Genomic DNA, 17,387 nt, shown 5'->3' on the forward strand with positions numbered 1-17,387 from the left:
CTCAATACCCCAATGCCCACCTCAGAGGGTATCCTCTGGGTGGGGGTAGATTCTCCCCATCACCCCCTCATCGGGGTGAGGGGCATTGGTCCACCGGAGCTCTGCTCACTCTCCAAATGTATTAGGCCAGAGTTCTCTCTCTCTCTTGCTTGCTCCCAGGACGGAGCTTGATCTACTCCTCTCCTCCAACTCCCAAGACAGACAGACTGTCACTCACAGGAACCGGCTGCTAAATAGAGGCAGCCCCACCCCTCATGATGTCAGCAGAACCTCCCCTCTGTCTCTTGCCGGCAGCAGAGTCAGGGGCCTGCATCTATCACTCAGGGCAGGGCGTGAAGGGGGAAAACCCATGATTACTACTGGCACCTGCCCTTAACAGGACTTACCACAGTAGGAGAAAGATATGTATAGCCCGTGCTGTTTACAGGGGGCTACATACAGTACCAGCGTCAGAACTCTTGACCTACCCCAGCAAGCAGGAGGAGCTATATCCCAGCAGTCTGCCACAGAGGAAGATGAATAAAACAACGTTCATACAATAGACAGTCCATTTAGGGATGTTATTACTAGCACTGGACACATCAATTTAATGAAGAAAATTGAATTCTTGATCCATACAAAGAAGGTAGGCTGAAGTTTTGTTCCTAGAGGGGCCTTATTCAGGGGTACCATAATAATGCTGCGTTATCTACTTTTAATATTATCTACTAGACTACCTTGTCTGATTCATCTTAACCAGTACCCACCAAGTCTCCAAGTGGGCAGTGCTGTGCCTATACCTTGTTTGTGGGTTATCATTATATAGCTTCTTAGGTACACTGTTGTATTGTATACGAGACCTTTTGTATGTACGTACGTATATATTTATTTATATAGCGCCAAAAGTGTATTCAGCGCTTCACAAAGAATACAGTACAGGGAATTATAATAATACAATAAGCGCAGCAAAATCAAACAATTGGAAAGGAAATCCCTGCCCCGATGAGCATACAATCTAAGTGATATGATGGGAGACTTACCGAGACAGCAGGTGAGGGAATAAGTGCTGTAGATGGCAGTGCTTGGTCACAATGGGTGGTAGGAGTGACTGTGGGTGTGGGACAATAGCCATAAGTGCAGGCTATTGGGTTGCTTGCTTTGTGGGGTGAGTTTTAAGGTTAGTCAGTATTAAATCAGAAGGTTAACACGATTTGAAGGGGAAGACATTGCAGGGAGGTGTGGGTGAGAGCAGGTGTGTTTATGTCTGGTTTCAGGATTAGGAAAGATCCCCAGCAGCAGGAAGGAGTAGATAGAGGGCGTGAATAGAGGATTTGTGTGGGTGCTTTTTATTGAGGGGTAAAGAAGTTGTTGGGAGAGAGGTGTATAAATAATGGTGCAGTGTATGGGCACATGCATAGGTGGAGGGGAGGAGAGATGGAAAATGTGGATAGGAGTGGAGTGGGGAAGTTGGAGAGAACAGAAACGTTCACAAAGGAGTGGGGAAACACTAAACAGAAAAAACAATAGGGAGGGCATAGTGAGATGCAGGAGCAGAGACTAAACCAGGTATTGGAGGATAAGAAGAGTACAAATAATCACAGCATTTAGAAAGTCAAGTTCTCACAGTTGCAAAGTTGTTGTTGTTGTGGTGCAGAGTCCAAATGTTCTTGTGGTATTCACCTCCAATTTCAACTCCAAAATTAACTCCACAGACTTTATATGTGACACTTGAAGATGTTACACAGAGCCAAAATAGACTGTCTTAAATACTCTCTAAACACATTCACTTGACTAACAATTAAGGGAGGGGTTTGCCTAATCAACTCACAGAAAATAAAGAAAAACCTGGCGCCAAAGTTCATTGGATAATCCTGTACTCCTCAGGGGATCAGCACACTTGCTTGACAGGCCATGTAGGGGAAAAACACAAACAGACACAAATCATAGTGCAACACTGTAGGGTTAAAACAGGTCTACACTAACATATACACTGCACATATAACATAGAGACTCCTAGTGACTATAAAAACTATTTATTAAATAAAAAGAACTATGCCATAAAATGGTATGGACAAATAAGAACACCGCTGGTCATCCAGATGGGCAAAATCAGAGCCCTACTTACAAGCAGCAAGGCAAATACAGGCAATGCAACAAAGAGTCCTCCGGGTGCGGCTGATGTCTTGGCAGAGATGTAATTCCTGCTGCACCACGACTCTCGTGCTGACCCTCCCTCCAGAGGTTACCAGGAACAGTGGCAGTGTCGGAGGCCCGCTCGTGGGGCTCACAGCTCTACTCCACGTGAGGCTGCTCTCCTCACTTCCTCCTCCGGTTACACAAGCTGTCTCAGCGCGCCCGTGCGCGAGTGTGCCCGTGCCCTTAAAGGGACAGTGTATGAGTCCTGTATGTCAAGAACTGACGGCTGCAATGGGGCTCAAATGTAACCAAGTGTCTCAATAAGTCCAATACCAAGCTCAAAGTGACTGTGTCACCTGCCCTACACGTTTCGTGGACGTTACTCCACTTCCTCAGGGGCTACAAAGACTGACACTAAATGACATGTACATATACCCTAACCAATTAAAAGTTAATTGCCCAATTAGGCTGTATAGCCTGCATGTCATTAATATCAGATCACTACGTCTCTAACAACATAATACACATACAATACATTAAAAACATTCAAATATCAACTGATAACCATATACCCCAAAATTGAGGCCAAATGTAATATCATAATAGGCATTTGTGTATACCAAAATGCCAAATTGTGGCCAGAGGATAAACAAACTTGCTTAAGCCACTTAATATGCAATTGCTGGTACAGAGTCAAATGGGTGAGGTGCCATCCATTAGGTAATGGTTGCAATTAACTTAATGTTTATTTGAACCATCTCATCTACCTAATAAGGAGCCCAGCTCAAAATCAATATTGAGCCCATATGGGGATAGAGTCTTAAGTTCATAAATCCAAAAGGCCTCCCTCCTATTGATGTGTTGAATGTTATTACCACCTCTCCAATTAGGTGTACACAATTCAATAGGTTGACAGATAAGGCCCTTTGGATTTTTACCATGATGAACCAAAAAATGGTGGGACACACTGTGTGATGTTAAACCCTTTTTGATATTGTAGATATGTTCATATATACGTCTTTGGAACGTACGACCAGTGCGACCCACATATTGCAGGCCACAGGGGCACTGCAACATATAAATGACAAACTCTGACTTACATGAAATATGTGACATGATTTTGTAGTTTTTAGCAGTAACATTAGATTTGAATTCTGTACTACAACAACTGTACTTACAGGCTATACATTTACTACATGGTTTAAACCTATTTTTAACCTGATTGGTGTTCATTTTTATTTCCCCTTGGTTTAAAGGATAACTAGGTGCTAGTTTGTTCCTAAAGTTACCAGCTTTCTTAAAAACAATAGATGGCTGTGGTGTTAGTATCTGTGACAAAGTTGCATCCTGCAACAATATAGGCCAATGTTTGGCAAAAATATTCCTTATTTTGGGGGCCATGGCGTTATATTGTGTTATAAAGGAAATATTATTTTTCCCTTGGCTGTCCCCTTTGTCCTTATATTCCAGGAGTTTGTTCCTGTCCATATCTTGAACTAAAGAGATAGTATTCTCTAGTTCGTCTATGGGGTAATTCCGATCTAAAAACTTATTTTTAAGTTCATCCGCCTGTTCTACAAAGGACTCCAACCTGGAACAGTTGCGCCTGAGTCGGATGAATTGTCCTTTCGGAATATTCCTAATCCATTGCGGATTATGATGGCTGTTAGCCATAACATAATTGTTGGCCTGTACGGGCTTAAAAAATGTTTGTGTGTGAATGTGGTCATCGACAATACTGATATTTAAATCCAAAAAGTTAATGGTGGTTTTATCATATTGGCATATTAATTTCAAATTCCTGTTATTGTCATTAAGGTACAAAATGAATTGATCTAATAGATCCAGTTCCCCATCCCAAATAAAAATAACGTCATCTATGTAGCGCCGCCATAGCACGAGGTTTGCACCGAATGGGCAGTTGTTCCAAATGGCCTCCTTCTCCCATTGCCCCATAAAAAGGTTCGCATAACTTGGGGCAAACCTCGTGCCCATCAGGGGTGCTTTTCCTGGTAATGTACAGGTTAAAAGCTTCAGTCAGACTCAGAACTTTACAACTAATATTGACAGATTTACTATAAATCATTCTTCCTGTTATTACACAGGTTATTAAGAATTTATATTAGCGTTAGGGACCCCTGATATGTGGTCTGCCTTGGCGTTGGCTCAGGGGCTTACAACAATTTTGGCCAAAAATGTCAAACTAAAAGACCATTTTACTTATTAGATATTTATACATATATATTTAGGCACTGTACCGTGTATGAGTCTCACTGGATGTGCTAAAACTGAGCTCTGTCTGTGTTTTATGTTCTGTCTCTGGTTTCAAATATATATTGCCATGCTCAGTAGCACTCCTCTGTGACACTCATATGCTTTTATATATGTCGTGGTTATTTTGGGGGTTCAATAGGAGCTTGTTAGGTGTCCAGTATGTTTTACAATTCTTGTTCAGCTAGTCTTGGCTGTTTGGAGGGTGGCAACCTCCTACCTAATTGAAGCTCACCCCCTCCCACATTTAAATGGTTAAGGACTCACTCCATAGCATCTTCCACTCAGGGGAACTGGCTTGCTTGCAGTATGGTTGTGACAACTCTAATACAGAGTGCTTTTCCTGGTAATGTACAGGTTAATAAAAGCTTCAATCAGACTTAGAACTTTGCAACTAATATTGACAGATTTACTATAAATCATTCTTCCTGTTATTACACAGGTTATTAAGAATTTATATTAGCGTTAGGGACCCCTGAAATGTGGTCTGCCGTGCCGTTGGCTCAGGGGCTTACAACAATTTTGGCCAAAAATGTCAAACTAAAAGACCATTTTACTTAATAGTTATTTATACATATATATTTAGGCACTGTACCGTGTATGATTTTCACTGGATGTGCTAAAACTGAGCTCTGTCTGTGTTTTATGTTCTGTCTCTGGTTTTAAATATATATTGCCATGCTCAGTAGCACTCCTCTGTGACTCATATGCTTTTATATATGTCGTGGTTATTTTGGGGGTTCAATAGGAGCTTGTTAGGTGTCCAGTATGTTAAAAATCTAAAGGGCCTTATCTGTCAACCTATTGAATTGTGTACACCTAATTGGAGAGGTGGTAATAACATTCAACACATCAATAGGAGGGAGGCCTTTTGGATTTATGAACTTAAGACTCTATCCCCATATGGGCTCAATATTGATTTTGAGCTGGGCTCCTTTTTAGGTAGATGAGATGGTTCAATTAAACATTAAGTTAATTGCAACCATTACCTAATGGATGGCACCTCACCCATTTGACTATGTACCAGCAATTGCATATTAAGGGCCTCATGCAGTAAGCGTCGATTATGTGAAATCGGCAAGCTTACCGATTAGTCATGTTATTGGCGATTTTTCCTCTCCGTATGCAGTAAGTGCCGAATACATTCAAAATCAACCCGAAAACAAATCCGCCCACTCTCACGATGATTAGCCGATCACACACAGGTGTATCGGCGTGCGTGGCGGGGTGCTGTTAGGTTGCCCAATCACAAATCTTGCTGAATCAGGCGAAACAAGCATGTATTGGATAGCGCGCCATATTTAAAGGCAACGTGTAGTGCTAATCATTCTCTGTGTTGTTGGGAGTGAGAGAGAGAGAGACGCACAGAGCTGGCTGATTGAAGATTTGCATATTGACTGAGAGACTTGTTGTGTATTGGGAGAGCTTTGTCCTTTGTTGTTTTGTTTACATCTTTGTCTTGTTTTATATGTGGAAGTGTTTCGTGTGATTGGCTGTACATTTATTGTCTGTTTTTTGTGAGTGCTGTAAGTATGCCCGCAAAGCGTGGGAAGAGTGATGCTGGTGGGAGTGGGAGTGCTACTCGTGCGAGTACGCGTCGGAGTGAACGTACTGTTCAGGGGAGTGATGTTGCTGGTGCACCGAGTGGTGTTGCTGGGAGTGGGAGTGCTGGTGCTGGGAGTGGGAGTGGTGTTGCTGGGAGTGGGAGTGCTGTTGCTGGGAGTGGGAGTGCTGTTGCTGGGAGTGGGAGTGCTGTTGCTGGGAGTGGGAGTGCTGTTGCTGGGAGTGGGAGTGCTGGTGCTGGGAGTGGGAGTGCTGTTGCTGGGAGTGGGAGTGCTGTTGCTGGGAGTGGGAGTGCTGTTGCTGGGAGTGGGAGTGCTGGTGCTAGGAGTGGGAGTGCTGGTGCTAGGAGTGGGAGTGCTGGTGCTGGGAGTGCTGCTGGTGGCGCAGTTGCTGATGGGGTGTCTGGTGGTGGCGTGCTTGCTGGTGGCCAGCTTTTGGAGGCTCTTCCATTGGAAGAAGGAGAGTCCAGTCAGCACCAGCCAAGCTCTGACCCTAAACCTGCTCGGAAGAAACGTGTGGAGAAGCCACGTAATCCTCGCTTCAATGACCAGGAAAATACAGCTCTTGTCACTGGCATTCTGGAGCACTATGACAGTATATATGGACATTTACTAGGTAAGTGTACCTTTACATTTATTATTCAAATACATGTGATCCTAGGTCATCTGAGTTTTGTTCATATGCAAATATGGGTTCAGAATTTCTTTCTATGTTAATTAGTCTGGAAACACAGCTTTTTATCATGCCTTACAAGGACAACTAAACACAGCCGGTCAATTTGCCATAACTGCATACAATATGAATGCAACCTTGCTTACATGTATAGGTTTAGTAGTGAATGCTCATGTGCTTCACATATTACACATAAAACAGCATGTTTGCTATCTCTTGGAACAGCTAGCAGTGTAGGAAACTGGTGCTTCTATTATTATTAATTTACCTCATATATTTAATATGTTTTTCAAGGGCGGACAAGTTCATCAAGCAGAAAAGAAATGTGGGACACAATAGTCATTGGTGTCAATGCGTGTGGGAATCATGTGAGGGACAAGCGGAATTGTCACAAGAGATTTGATGATATTAGGTCAAAATTGAAAAAGAAAATACAACAGCAACGCGTGCATGCTACTGGCACTGGAGGTGGGCCGACACCACAACGTCTGATATTAACTCCATTGGAGGAGCTGCTTCGGACAAAATTACTTCCCGTCGTCGTGGAAGGCTTACCTGGTGACCGTGATATTGGAATTTATCCCTCACAATTTCCACCAGGTGAGAAATATTACTGTACTAGGCGTGTCGTTGCTTACAGTTATTTTGCATATTTACACTGCTTTTTATACTGTCTTCACAATATAAGCATACCTGCATCTATATATGTATATGTCTGATTCTGTATATATATATATATATATCTCAAAATAGACATATATGTTGTAGTCCTACTAAAAGCAGTAACTAATATAGCACGTGCCATTGCGTGCTCATTTACATGTGAATTCCCAAAATGCATTGCTGCAGTGGAAGCAATTGATGGTGGGCGAAGATGGGGAACAACAGGGTAGTACACATGTGTAACACATGCTAATGAGAAATTATTACTAGCTACAGGTACAGAACATAAATATGTATAATATTATTGTGTATTTTATTTATTTTACTCCGACAAACATGACATTACTGCCTATTTTAAGCATGCATCAAATATATTGCATGCAACTGCCTACAAACATCACTTGCACTAACACATCTATAGTTGTTTATGAAAAGGCATACGTATCATATGTTATGTCATTGTTTTCATAACTTAAAAACTGCACACGACTATTTAGCTCATCTACCATTGTGTTAAAGCAGCTGCAATTAATATCTCATCACAGCATACACTTCAACAGAGGGGGTGGGGTTCAGCACACACAGAAATTACAGGCTCATTTTAGGGTCAACTTAGTTCACACCATTTTCACCTGTTTCAAGTAATTGAAAGGTGTGGCTGATTAGGCTTTTTGGGGAAGGGAATACCGTTATTACAACCTGACTAGCACAACTGAAGTTAATCACACTCATTTGAAAGCTTCACTTTAGCTACTAAATGCCCCAACAACTCATTACTTATCAAAGCGTACGTCACACATTAGTTCACTCATATCTATAGTTGAACTACTATCAACAACACATTATCACACACTGCATGTGTTGTCTTGTTGAGTGACAGCCACATTCAGGTGTGCCACATCTTCTATTAATGTACCACACATATCCTCTACCAAAAACAACACTTTTTGCAATATGACCACCTTCATGATAACCATTGTGAATGGTCATCTCATGATAGTTATGTACATTATGATACTGATATCACTACACAACATATGATTTTTATGTACAAATTTAATCTATTTATCCTCACGCATTACTGCAGAAACATAGTATGTTTTATGTTAGGGAACTCAAAAGTTCTAAGTACACAGGCATGTACATTGTTATTACAACTATTTATGTTCACTTTCACACACACATTTTGGGTTAAGGAACTGATGCTGTTAGGTACTCATAAATACAGAATATACAATAACTGTTTGTTCAATATTTACACATGTAAATGTAAAACTTATGTTATTGTTATATATAGTTGCCCCTGGAGGACATGTGTCACCTGAGACGGAACAAGTGTCTTCACCTGGGTCAGCCAGCTCAACACACCTAGAAGGTGAGTGTATCAGTTGGTGGCCATATAATATGTGCTCTTCTATATGTTATGTTGTCATGTTCATTATTTGTTTTGCACATGTTCTTTAAATAGGATTACTTAGTGTCAGTGAAAATGAAGTGTAAGGCAACATGTATTGTGTTAGTGATGTTAACTATCATGTAGGAGTTGTGAGTTTACAGCAAGTTTTCATTCACTCATATTTCATACTGAGTCCAAACATTATTCTTAAGTCAAGGTAGTTTTTAATGTGAGGTTATAAAACGTATGGAAACATGTTAGTTGTTACTTATGACACAGTAGAATTACATAGTAACACAGCAGAGATTAACATGCCATTTAATAATGTGTACATTTATTTGTAGAACATGATGATGAGGATTATGATGATGATGATGATGATGATGCCGCCATAGACACACAAATACAAGCAAGTGACCATGAAGAGGTTCCAATTGAAACTGTTTTACCGCCAAATCGTCCAGCAACTACCACATACGATGCAATTGTAGCTTCTGAGGGAAAAATTGTGGAAGCAGAAAATCGTCGCCATTCTGACCTGATGACAGTGCTGGAAAGGATGATTGCACTGCAGGAAGAAACAGTTTCACAATTGGCACATCTCCACAGAGTCTTCATTGAAGTGCCTAAACAGTTGCAAAAAAATCAACACCTCATTCGAAGCATTAGTTGTTCAGCAAACCCAAGCTAATTACTTGAGAATGACTAATGTACCACAATTCAACTTGAACACCTCACAGGCAGGATCTGTTCATGCTGGTCAGTTTTCACCACATGCTTCTGATCTTCATTCACCAGGTCCGAATGTTACCGGTCAAGTAGCAGACATTGCTGTGCAGGTTCCTGACGACATCCTACCGCTGCCATCTGTACAAAATCAGCAGCTGACACCTACAAAGGAGGCGACAAAAACAAAACACAAGCAGTTACTACTGACCAGTTTTTGGTCAAAAACAAAAAAAGACACACATGAAACAGACCAACCATCACTTGTGCAGTGTCTACCAACTTGCTCACATGTGTCAGTGGGCACAAGCCCTGTCGGTGAGTCACTGGCCACAAGCCCTGTCCGTGAACAGTCACTACCCACAAGCCCTGTAAGTGAGTCACTGCCCAAAAGCCCTGTCGGTGAACAGTCACTGCCCAAAAGCCCTGTAGGTGAGTCACTGCCCAAAAGCCCTGTAGGTGAGTCACTGCCCAAAAGCCCTGTAGGTGAGTCACTGCCCAAAAGCCCTGTAGGTGAGTCACTGCCCAAAAGCCCTATAGGTGAGTCACTGGCCACAAGCCCTGCCCGTGAAGTGCCAGAGGCCACTCAAAGTGGCTCTGTTGTGGCTAAAGTTGTTGCCAAACGAAAAAGGAAAATTCAAGAGACAACAAGCAGGCCTGTTACTCGCTCTCAAAAGGAACAAAAAAAATAAATTGTATAATTCACTAAATATGTCTTTGGCCTTGTTTTGTTGACTTCAGATTATCTAATTAATATTGTATGTATGCTGAAGACTGTGTTGTTTCCAAACTTTCAAGTATGTTCTTGTACACGTGAAGTTTTGGAAATGTTAACAGTCGTAATTAATGAATAGTGTTATAAATATTTATGTATTAATCGTCTGTTCAGTAATGGTCCACCAGGAGCCAGTTGCTAAGTTTAGAGAAGCTGCCATTGACTTTGCAGCAAAACATTGCATTTGGGTGTGTTACTTGATGTAATCATTGCATGTGCATATTATTCACATGCAATTATAAAAGCACCTATTTAACTGCAAACATCTTTCTTGTACGTGTACAGCAGGATTATGTGTAAAATATTACTTACCTTTGCCTTGCTTGGGCATTGTAATGTTGTCCTTTAATCATTTATGTGTTCTAGTTTGAACAACATCTCTGAATGTATACTAATATATATATGTAGTATGTATGGATATATGCACACACACACACACACACACACACACACACACACACACACACACACACACACACACACACACACACAGTGTGTGTGTGTGTGTGTATGTATATATAGTACTATCTAAACTGGTATAGATGTATTTACAAAAAACATACACTTCATGCTTCCTTGTGAAAACACAGTATTTTAATAATACAGGCCTACTGTTTGAGAACTATACTAAGTGTGAGCCTCTAACAGTATTGGGCGCAAACAAATGTTTATTACTTAATTCACTCATGTTTATCACCATTTAAATAGGTTTCATACAAGGCCTACTTACTGCCATCAATATGTTGTGTGTACTCCTGCAATATAAAAAAAAAAAAAAAAAATAATGTATGTATATATATATATATATATATATATATATATATATATATATATATATATATATATATATATATATATTTTTTTTTTTTTTTTTTTTTATATTGCAGGAGTACACACAACATATTGATGGCAGTAAGTAGGCCCACACACACACACAATATACATATAGTACAATATACACTTTATATATAGATATTTATGAGAGAGATATATTTATATATATATAGATACACACGTATTTAAACTCATGCAGACAGGGAGTTAACCAGACTTTCAAATACACACAGAAATGTATGCGGGAAAAAAACATTTCATTTTGCAGGTGTGTGTATTTACTGATATGGCTGTCTAACCACTATTTTCACACAGTGCTCTTTGTTATTTTTCAAGAAAACTCAATGTTACTGAATTAAAAGTGTAGGAATGTTTTCAGAAACGAGATAAAAAAAGGATACATGTTTGTCCCACAAGCGGCTATCAGAAACCACAAATGTTCAACCAATTAAAACTACACATCCAATTGGCTTTTGAAATAAGGAGTAACAGTTTATATTTTTGTTGACCTTGAAAAGGAAACACAGCAATTTGTTAGCCATTGAGCAGTTTCATTTTTATGAGCAAAGAACAGATACCTGCACACATCTTTTGTGCTAATCTGCAATGGCTGATGAATTAGTTAAAAATATGAATCCGCATTTAGGGTATAAATACATGGTATCAGAAGCTATTTTGACAACTTGCGGACACAAAGCGAGCACACGCCAAATCTATGATTTGATTCGAGCAAAATATCCTTATTACCAAGACCGTGGGCATGCGCGCAATTTTAATTCCTCAGTAAGATTCACTTTATCAACTAATGACTGTTTTGAACGTGTGCAGGATAAGCTAGAAGACAACTATGGTTTCTGGAAGATTGCCAAGGAAAAACATTTCACCGTGAAAGAGGGCACATATATTGTGCTTAAAGGCATATTTATTCCTAATGCCAATAGCAATGGATCCGCTACTACTGTTCCGTGTGAATCGATACCTGCTGCAATATCTGCACCCTCCATTCCTGAAAGCCACATTGTACAAGAACATAACTACTATGATTATGTAGCAAGCCTTTCAGCTGAAAATGCATTGGAATGGGTACCCGAAGAAATGAACCTACCTCCGGACCAATTGTTTGAAGAAAGCAGTGGCGATTCCTATGAGCGCTTCATGGAGGAGATGTGTGTCATACTGGATTCAGCGGTTGGGTCAAGCGTGGATGAAAATGCCTTGCATTTCTGGAGCGACCAGTTGCAGCCAGACGAAGAGTTAATTCTAGAAGAATGGTAAATATAACAACCGTTATGCGTTGACTCTGCGTTTAAATGTTTTTTTTTTGTAACCACCATTTTCCCTTTCAATGCGTGGATACAGCGTAACATTGCAGACTGCATAACATGTAGCGATCACAAAGAAATTGTTTCCGAATACAATATAGTATAACCTGAAAGAGTAGTACACATTGCTGACGGAATAAATATACGTACTTTCCTATCCCTTTAAACATATTGGCAACATTTTACCATAACTCTAACACATACCTGTTTTGTTATCATGCAACATCTACAACATTTAAAAGCGGGTCCACCACGTATGACGTGAGACCCTTGTCATGGGCCAAGGCGTCCTTAAAAAGGATTACGGATGTAAGTCCCGCCCCCAAGCGACGTGCGCGCCTCAAAGCCTATTGGCTGACATGTTTTGTTATAGTAACGGTAACTGCAGTGTGTCATGCGTGCGGCTCACTGTTTGTAGGCGTCAACTCGGCGTTAGCCGAATGTTAATTGAGTGGGAGGAGTGTTAGCGTGCGTTTCACGCTGGCTTAACATGACGTCACACGTATTGCATTTGCGCATTGTGTTATCGGCCGTCCTTTCTGTCCAAACACGTCTGTTTAAAAAGAATACAGATGTACTAGTTTAGAACGAATGTAGTTTCATCTTCATTGTATTTGAAATAAAGATTTTCTGTTTACTGGTATTTTCAACATGTATTGAACGCACAACGTACGCTTTGTTTTGCGCATGCGCTAACAGTTAGTGGAGCCAAGCGTGAAGTGCGTGCGCACACTAAGATGTGCGCGCACATTTTTCAGTATACAGGCAACGTTCACTTCATATACATAGTTATGCCTGCTACAAATGTAAAGAAAAATTACATACTGATGTACACTTGTAGTTCTAACATATAAGTGAGTGACGTGTGTATGTACACAATCATATAGAGCTGTGTAACGCGTTGTCACGGATACATATATAGTAAGGTGCCATATTTGACCATCATGTGTTTGCTGTATTTCAGAGATGTCGGGGAAGATACAATCGGATCAATGTATGATTTCAGAAGAGTCTACCTTTATATGAGATGATTGTGAGGAGGAGCCACCGACTACTATACTACATATGGAACTAATTTTATATTGCTTGCAGCGCTTATTAACAAACAATTAAAAATGTGATACCCTTATGCCTATATTGCATAAGCACTTAATTAACATAATGATGTTGCAAAAGAGTGCCTCATGAATTTTTATTGAGTGTTCTTTAATGACTACTATCATTTTATGGCATGGTGTGTTTTATATATAACAACCATTCCCACTCTGCTAACACATTTGTGTATTCTATTGTGTAATGGAACGTATGACTGTCGAAACTATGTAACAATAATAATAATAATAATAATTATAATATGAGCATGTTCATGTATAGCGCTGCTAGTTGAACACAGCGCTTTACAGACACATTTTTCAGGCTGAGGTCCCTGGCCCGTGGAACTTACAATTTATTTTTTGCCGCCTGAGGCACAGGGAGATAAAGTGACTTGCCCAAGGTCACAAGGAGCCGACACCGGGAATTGAACCAGACTCCCCTGCTTCAAACTCTCAGTGCCAGTGTGTGTCTTTACTCACTGAGCCACTCCTTCTCCCAATGTAAAGGACACTTACAACCAACTAGCCATTTATTGTTAAAAATCTCTTGTTACATGGGTATGTTGATAAAATGGTTTGGGACTGTAGCAAATATTGTTATTGGCCAGATGTTGTGGTCCCCTACAATGCATGATGTTCTGAATATGACATCAACATCATGTAATGAAGTACGTTTCTGTGTATATTTCATTAACCTAACTAACTATAGTTTACTGTGTTTATTAAACTTTCTAAAAATACATAGTATAGTCAATATGATGATATAAGCTACCATAATAAAGCTGCTGTTATCATTTGTCGGAGTTATACATGGATCCTACACAAATTGATACAGACACAAACAGTTGTCTTAAAAAGTGTGTCTATGCTAATGTGCACGTGATTGACGTTACAATTGTGAGAATACTTGATAATTATCATCATGATAATGATGAAGTGACGTGATTGACATTCCAAAAATATTACCAACATTGTCATATTGGGAAATTAGAAATGCTAAATGACAGTAACATTTGCGACAAAATTGTGGTTTCTGTTAACAGTTTTACACTTGGTACATGTAGGACACATCCACACACGTGTGACTTATACATACACATGTCACAAATTTAAATTAATGTTGACTATTAATTCCTAGCATTAAAAAACACCTACATTGCTAAATATAAGATGTAGTACGCATTGTTGTGATTACAGGCATTCATGCATGGAGTGTTATGATCAGTCAATTTCATCCGTGATGAATGAGCTCCCGTAAGTAAACAAATAAGTACAGTTATCCCCTTGTCTCCAAACACCTCTATATTACATTAATGGAATTTATAAGGAAACATACCTAAAATGTGATGAAATGGGAGTAATCATTTTCTAATACAATGCACATGAAAGCTCAAGAGTAGCTAAATGCATATACATGATACAGAAAGTACATATATGTTACATTTGTGTTTAAACCAATATGTTGGGTTTTGACTTCAAATAATTATAGGAAGATTGATGTAGGCACATCTTATGAGAGATGTCAGCAAATATACATACCATGATCAGTCATACTGGAGATATACCGATAATGCAAAGGAACAATATATAAATTGCAAACATTGACATGCCATCTTCAGTACCGTAAACAACACAGCAAAGTGTGTATTTGGTGTTAAATGTGCAACACCATGTATATTTAATCACATTCCAAATGTAAATCAGCCTGGTGTACACATCATATGGATGTACATGTTACACTGCACCAATAACATTGTATGTAAGCATACTAGAAGCATGAATGAGTATGGGCATAATATGTGTATTGTGTTAGCATAAGGAACAACACAATGCTAAAATATTAGTGCTTTGTTACCCCAGTTGTATTCACATACACACAACTAAAGTACAATTGAAGAGGGATTATATAACCTGTGCAACAATAACATACCGGTGCCACATCCCTTTGTGCACACAGCAGAGAAAAGAAAGGTGTGCAACCCATATTCATCTGTGTCCTACCAGAAGGGTATATAAAAAAAACATTATTGTTAAGATAACATAATGTAACTATAAAAGTAGAACTTGGAACATATATGTTTTTACTTACAAGAAAAAAATGAATTGATGAGATTTTGGCGTGTCTGGCCACCACTGGCTGTTTGTTCATTTTCAGCAGCTACATGGGTGGGATGCTCGTCTACCAAAGCCTCCGCTAGGTCTGATTGTACATTGTGCCTGAGTGCAACATTGTGCAAAATGCAACAGACAAGGATAATATCAGACACTTTTTGAGGCTTGTATAGAAGAGCCCCACCAGTTCTGTCCAGACACCTAAATCTGGTCTTGAGTAGGCCAAATGTCCTCTCTATAACAGATCTTGTAGATATATGGGCTGCATTGTACCTCTCCTCTGCTTCAGTTTGAGGGTTTAGCACCGGAGTCAAGAGCCACGGCCTAATTCCGTATCCTGAGTCACCTATAATGAATGGAGCAGACATAAGCTGACATTAGTGATCAAATTGTACAATGCCAACATTCCTACATAAAAATGTGTTTTGTGTTAGAACATGTAAATGTGTACTCACCCAGCAGCCAACCATGTTCAAAATGTCCCTCTTCGAACGCATGGAAGACTGAAGAGTTCCTCAGGATAGAGGAATCGTGACTGGAACCAGGGAATTTGGGTACCACATGCATTATCCTCATCGTGGCATCACATACCACCTGTACATTGAGTGAATGGTAGTGCTTACGATTGCGGTACACATGCTCACTCTGACTAGGTGCAATCAAAGCAACATGTGTGCAATCGATTGCACCCAGCACACATGGTATCCCTGCTATATTATAAAAGCCAGTCCTGACTTCCAGCCACTCTGTCGCCTCTGTAGGAAAATGAATATAATTCCTAGCGCGTCTATTGAGTGCATAGAGAAACTGGGTCAAGGCCCGTGAGAATGTAGATTGTGAGACCCCGCCCACTATGCCCACAGTTGTCTGGTATGACGCGGAAGCAAGATAATGTAATGAGCACAGCATTTTAACAAGCCCAGGGACTGCACGACCTCTGGCTGTGAAAAAATCTAAATCTCCCCTTATCTCCTCATAAAGAGATAAGATTGCTGCTGAACTCAAACGATAGCGACTTACTATCTCCTCCTCACTCATCCCATCTAACACGGTTCTCTCCCTGTACACACGCGGACGAGGCACAACTTGTCTCCTCTGTCTTCTCCTCTGATCTCCTGTCCCTCGGCCTGTCCCTCTCCCTGTCCCTGTCGTATCCGCGTGACTGTCCCTGTCACTGTCCCTCGGTGTGTCCCTCTCTTGCCCTATATGATTCTCTTGATCATCAAGCATGTCATAGAAAAGAATGTTCCTCCGTCTCCTAAACAATCTCAACATTTTGAAATGAGTAGCTGTGAATGAGCAGGTAATGGGCGTCCTTTAAATAGGTATGTGATGATGTCAGGTGACATAGTAAAATGCAAGGTGTTACATTAACATAATAAAGTACTTCTGTGGCAAGCTGTGTGCAGTTGTTCTTAGAAGTATTTGTTGTGTGTATTCTGCAGGGAATGATGATATTTGCCAATGATGTGACGTGAAGCTTTGTACAAAGATTGCTTGAAAATAAATAGTGTAATGTGCAATGCATGTAACACTTGTGAACGCAACAGTCAGTCATGTAATTAGACAAAAAGGCTGAGATTGACGTGGGAAAAGTTTGGTGTAACATGTGTAATTAGGCATGTTATTGTCACATGTTGACAACAATGAATAGTCGTGTGCATATGCATGCATTTCTGTAATGAGGATAGTTGCTATAGAATGAGTTTACAAGGTGTCCCAATGATGAATTACTGTACATGTGTGTATAAGTTAGGTTGAAGTGCTTGTAATGCTACGGTTACAATGTAAACATGCAATGTGATTGAGCGTCCAATAAGTGACGTCATGAAAATAGGGAGGAC

At 40.1% G+C, this 17,387-nt stretch overlaps 2 long non-coding RNA genes across 2 annotated transcripts; both read right to left on the reverse strand.

Moving 5' to 3' along the window:
- Positions 1 to 8,636: 8,636 nt before the first annotated feature.
- On the reverse strand, positions 8,637 to 15,003 carry LOC142494433 (uncharacterized). The gene is made up of 3 exons (XR_012801432.1): positions 14,971 to 15,003; positions 12,121 to 12,275; positions 8,637 to 9,571 (listed from the first exon to the last, which is right to left on the reverse strand). It is a non-coding gene; the product is annotated as an uncharacterized LOC142494433 (long non-coding RNA).
- A 354-nt stretch (positions 15,004 to 15,357) lies between these two features.
- Positions 15,358 to 16,360, reverse strand: LOC142494434 (uncharacterized). The gene is made up of 3 exons (XR_012801433.1): positions 15,999 to 16,360; positions 15,817 to 15,889; positions 15,358 to 15,428 (listed from the first exon to the last, which is right to left on the reverse strand). It is a non-coding gene; the product is annotated as an uncharacterized LOC142494434 (long non-coding RNA).
- Between the last annotated feature and the right edge of the window lie 1,027 nt (positions 16,361 to 17,387).

Source organism: Ascaphus truei, chromosome 5 (genome assembly GCF_040206685.1).
Source record: "Ascaphus truei isolate aAscTru1 chromosome 5, aAscTru1.hap1, whole genome shotgun sequence".
Classification (NCBI taxonomy): Eukaryota; Metazoa; Chordata; class Amphibia; order Anura; family Ascaphidae; genus Ascaphus; species Ascaphus truei.